Source organism: Pinus tabuliformis, chromosome 7, assembly GCF_031772625.1.
Source record: "Pinus tabuliformis cultivar Carrire ecotype Pingquan chromosome 7, CPIR1, whole genome shotgun sequence".
Taxonomy (NCBI): Eukaryota; Viridiplantae; Streptophyta; class Pinopsida; order Pinales; family Pinaceae; genus Pinus; species Pinus tabuliformis.
This window is the reverse complement of record NC_142293.1, coordinates 835,557,331-835,563,178: the sequence shown is the minus strand read 5'-3', so window position 1 is coordinate 835,563,178 and position 5,848 is coordinate 835,557,331. Positions and strand designations below refer to the sequence as shown.

At 35.0% G+C, this 5,848-nt stretch overlaps 1 pseudogene; it reads left to right on the top strand.

Moving 5' to 3' along the window:
• Positions 1 to 1,161: 1,161 nt before the first annotated feature.
• On the top strand, positions 1,162 to 5,471 carry LOC149250215 (ATP-dependent 6-phosphofructokinase 2 pseudogene; annotated as a pseudogene).
• The last annotated feature ends 377 nt before the right edge of the window (positions 5,472 to 5,848 follow it).

Genomic DNA, 5,848 nt, shown 5'->3' with positions numbered 1-5,848 from the left:
CCATTAACGAAAATGCTAGACTAGGCCATTCGGAAAGGCATCCTCATGCACCCACATTACTGGGAAAAGTTCAACCCATAGAGTTGTATGTGGAGTTGTAGCTAGTGATGCACATAAATCACAAGGTAATTGAACTTAAGGCTGACTATTTAGTACTTATGTATATGGGTGATTGAATTTCAAGAAATGGGTATATATCTGACACTGAAAAATATTACGCCGATGGATATTTTCAAGTACATATGGGTATAAAATTCAACATTGTACTCTGTCAGTTCGGCTATACTATCAGATTTTATATTTATTGTATTAAAAAAAAATATTGTATCATTAGATATTTGATTATACTTTAGTCAGATATCCAACATCAATTGAATGTTCATCGAATATCCAACGAACATTCAATTTTCATCGAATATCTGACATTTGATGAGGTCAATTACCCATCGAAATACCATAAACAATTTTTTTGTCAAGTTGTATATGTCCTCCAAAGATGACTATAGGATCACCCTTTGGCTTGAGAAACCATGACCCAGGGGCATCTAAGTTGTCAAAATCACCGAGGGATTGCACTGAGCTTGGGCCACACAAACCCTTAACATGGCTAGATTTTTTCCCACAGAGTTTTGAACCGGTGACCTTCACATCACAGAGTGACTTAACAGTACATCCCATCTATGAAATTAACTATTGGATTAATCACATAATCAATATTTGTTGGTCAACATTTCAAACCCTTTGATGTGGTTCATCCTTAGGACCAAGATGAAAAAGTTTATCATTTCTTATGATTAAAATAGTAGTGATGCATCAAGTTCCAGAATTAGTCGTTAAAAAATATAAATTATTTTAATCAACAAAAGAACGTTAATGGGGAGTTTAAGTGAATATTTAATAAGATAATTTGGTCAAATTGGTAACGTTAAGGTAGATTTTAGATCAATATTTAATTAGAAATAATTTAATTAATATATAATATTTTTTTTAAATACTAAAATGATTAAAGAAACTAATTGATAGAAACAAAAAAATATAAAAATGTGGAAAATTATATATATATATATATATATATATATATATATATAAACCAAAATAATAATAAACTAATGTATTAGATATTGAATGAGGGAAAAGAAAAAGAACTAAAATTGGTTCTATTCACTTGAACCTGCGGTTTTGATTCCCAAGTTGGTGCATAATTGGCACAAGAAAGGGTGGACAATGCTAGAGAGCTCAAGAGGGGGCTTTGATTTACACAAGATAGTTGGTGCCATCTAAGACCATGGTTTTAACCAGGTTTATATCATTGGTAGTGATGGAACCATGAGGGGAGTAGTCAATATATTTGAAGAGGTTAAGAGGAGGAAGCTTAGGGTCTCCATTGTTTGGGTTCTGAAGACAATGGATAATGATTTGGGCATCATTGACCAGTCCTTTGGATTCCATACAAGATTTGAGGCTTTAAAGAATACTATCAATGCAACCCATGTGGAGGCCAAGAATGCAACAAATGGAGTGGGGGTAGTTAAGTTGATGGGTTGCAATGTGGTCCATATTGCACTGCATGCAACATTGAGTAGCAGGGATGTGGATTGTTTTCTTATACCTAAGATCTCATTTTATCTGGAGGGTGAAGAAGGCTTGTTTGAGTTTGTGGAGCAATGATTGGCAAATAATGGTCATTTTGTTCTTGTAGTTTTAGAGGGAACTGGACAAGACTTGATCCTATTAGGGTCCTATAGTATAGGGATCCAAGTGTGTTAGTCTAACTATTCATTTTAGGGGTTTGCTTGCAAGATTTAGCCTATGAATTCACCAACTATCATAGTCTAATGGTCTTTGTACAAAAGTCTCAAATTGGTCAAGTCATTGTAAATATGTGTGTCAAAAGAGGTCTATTAGTCTTGATTTGAATTGTAAGGTCCCTAAGGGGTCATCATTTGAAATTTGAAGTCATGGAGATAAAGAGTCATTATGGAAGTTAAAGGGGTCATGACATGAGGGATTTTCTCATCATGAGTTAGTTGTGGGGTCATTGTCATAAGAGTTAGTTTAGAGTCATGTCAATTAGTTGTAAAGAAAAGTTAGTGGTGGGTGACATCAGCAGATGTACAACGATCATTATCAAATTTGGAAATATCCTATTTTGTTGCGCTTAGCTTTTGATCTTCCTAAAGTACCATCATTGCCTAAGGAGAAGTGGATTTCTTTAAAAAGCCATCAGAATTACATGCAATTTTATCCTTCAACCTTCAGAGTTCGCAAACATTTCATCTCCAGGATGTTTTGAAAAAGATCAGTTTTGTTGTTGCGCACAAGCTGCAGGGAACACTGCACAAAACTCAAAGAATCAATTTTTCTTCATCAAACATGTGTTCCAGGTGTGTGTGATGATTTGGGCATTTTATTCTATCATAATTTGAAATATTTTTACCAATTTTCCAGCTAGAAACCAAGTTTTAAGCCCCAAATTTCCTATTTACACAATGTTTCACACACTAGTGCTGCCATGGGTGCTACACATGCACACAACCTCCTAATTTTCATCTTTTTAATTGATTGAATGACCTCTGAACCTTGATTTTTCTACATAAAGGATCTTGCGGGAAATTATCAGAATTTTTGGTGCTTATTAGAAGGTGGTTTGATCATTCCTCCACCCTTTTTCCTTTGATTCCGTCATCGGTATGCATAACAGGTGTTGCGCACAGAAACATTGCACTTTTCCACCTACTTTCCTATTTTGAAAACTTGAAATTCTTAGTGTGTCAGCCTCATTTGAGTCAATTTGAAATTATAAAGGGGCACAGAAGAGTTTACAAATGTTTTGAGCTTATTTAGGTCAATTGAAGTGTTTTCCCCTTTATTACTGCATTTGGGGTGCTACACATGGGCTAAAACATAACATTTTCACCTTTTTTCATTATCAGTCAAGAATTGTGATCTCTAGATATTGTTTTAGTCATTTACGGTTTGAAAGGCGTTTCCAACTTGGTCTTGAGGTCCCAACTCTGATAAAACATAAAAACCTAGCTCAAGTTTTTCATCTTTAGAAATTTTGTTTTTTTAATGGAAAATCCACAGAAGACGATGAAGACAAAGGGAGGAGAGATTGTGACGTTGGAACCATAAGATCTCTCACTTATCATATCAGACCCTGTCATTAGGTCATCCTTTGAGGAAACTGCTTGGGTCATATTTTGTGAAAGGATACATGGGTATAATGTGGAGGTTACCAAAGAGTTTTCCCTAAATTTTGATGGAAATGAAATGAAAGTTGGTAAATTGAAGTTCATTGTGTCAAAACCTACCATAGAATTAGCCACAAAAATACCATTGGAGGGGGGGAATGGTTCAAAGGAATGCCTCTAAAGTTGGAGCATTATAAGGATTTCATGAAACTAGAGTATAAAAAGCAGGAGTTTGGTGTTGTAGTGCCTAGAGACTATTTATTGGAACATTATAGCAGGCTTCTCAAGGTAATTCAGAGGTACTTCACATGTGAAGGAAGATTCACCAAGGTCTATCAATATCACTTCAGGCTCCTCATGCATTTCACAAATAAAAAGACCCTAAATACACCCTTTTTCATCTTCAGGAGTTTAGGCAAGATGGTTGAGAGAGTAAGAATGAAGAAGGGTATGGTTGACTCAAGATTATTTCATTTTTAACTGATAAAATTGAAGAGAGACACTATAAGGATTATTTGTCTTTGTTTGGACATGTAGAGGTTGTTATGATAGTCCTTGATAAGGCTACATACAAACTAAAGTGGACCTTGCCTCTGCATAGGTAAGTGAAGAATTTATATGTGCAAAACCTAGTCCTGAAAAGAAGACTTAGGTTGATGAAGAAAAGTATTGATGAAGTCAGGGAAGCTAGAAGAAAGAGGAAGAGAAGTAAGCTAGATTTGTTGGTTGAGGCAGTTGAAGCAAAGAAATCAAGTGAAATGACTAGTTGACGGCTGCTACCCACAAGATGAGCAACATGACTAGGGTTTCTTGAAAGTGGCATTTTTGGAAAAAAAATGTTACTTACAGGGCATGGATACCTTTATTACAGTCAACAAGACATCGATTAGGATTTTTTATCAAAATGCAACCATTTATGCGGTTAGAGAAGGAGAAGACAGGTGTTGCGTACAGATGTTGCACATAGATACAATCAACTTTTTTTATTAATTTTTTTACCTCAGCACTGGAAAATGAAGGTTTTAATCATGTTATTATTTATATTTTATCATGTAAAAGTTTCACCCATGTTGTTTTGTACAAATTCGATGTATTAAGGTGTGTAGGCAAGTTTATAAGTAAAAGTCAAAGATACTTTCCTAGTTTCTAGAATAGTGGTTTTTCTTTCCTATCTTCATGAAATCAGTTCCACTAATGGGGAATAGGTGGGTTTCGACCTCCTTGGATTTAGAAATAATTTTTTGTATATAGTGCATGATTTTGAATGTAGAGGGGGTTGATAGTGGAGTAAAAAGAAGATCTTTGAGATTGTAAGTTGTGGAGTTTCAATACAAGTAATCAATTTAACAATACAGAGACAATTTTGTTTTAGGATTCTTGTGTCAGACAAATGGTGATGTTTATCTCTTTGTAAATGTCTCTTTCCTTCTAATTTTTACATGGATTCTCCTTCTTAATCGTTTACAAGAATATTATGAGTGGAATTTACTCACAGTACTCTGCTCTAGCTTGTTAAGAAATTTATGTGTTTTTCTTATGAAATTAAATATAAATTCATCTTTGTATGCTTTATATTTAAAGGATCCCCATTCTCATTCATCTCACCGATATTACAACAACTTTGTAAGATCCAGAGGTTTGCCTACCTTGCCCTATTTCAAGTTGTTCTTATGATTGTGATTGATTAATGAACATCATTATCACTCCATGCCCAATGGACCTCTCCTTTACCCTGCAACCACAACTTTAAAACCTATCTTTTGATCTTTATAACTGGCCTCAAATCTAAAACATTCAGTCATCTAATTGAATGTAAATTAACATAGAGAGAACCCTCTCCAGGCTATAAGGGCTAGATTCTAGTCCAAAAGAGGTTTTTGGTTACCTTTGCAGTTTTCCTCCTCAGCCTAGGAAAACTAATAGATCCTTCAAAGCATTGATGAAAAGAAGAAGAGGGGTGAATCTCGTAATCATGTGTTTTTGGATGTTGGTCCCAAGGCCTACAGTGATCTAAAACAGTGGTGGAAGAAACATCACCCCAATGAGCTATTCACAGTGAAATATATTGACCCAACTTATATAGTTGCAGTTGTGCCAACAAATGCTACAGATAATTTGTATTGTACTCTGCTTGCTCATTATTCTATACATGGACTCATGGCTGAATAAATCAATGGAAATTATGCCTACATTCCTGTGGATCGGGTTGTTGCTGCTCAACACTTTATGAATCTCAACGATCACAAATTGGCATGGATGATGTATGTGACTAATTAACCAGAATTTTCCTTTAAAATTGGGGTTTTCTGTGGATGAAATCTCATTCCTTCTCCCCATCTCAACTTCAGTCTCTTATTTCTTGGCCTTTTCTTCTAGATATTCTTCAACAGAGGCTAGTAATTCATGTATGATGTCTGGGCAACATTAGGACAGGGTGTAACTTTCCCTTGAACGCTAGCTAAGTGTACTTCACTTGACAAAGCCCCTCTTCCCTGATTTCCTTTTTAAAATATTTGTTATATTTTTTTCCATAAATCTCTTCACAATGGTTCCTTAAGGTCTTTCACGTTCCCAGGGGCCATGATAATATCGAATAGTGAAAACAAATGTACAAATGTAAACCCCATCCTTTTTTATTTATGAAAGCAAAAACC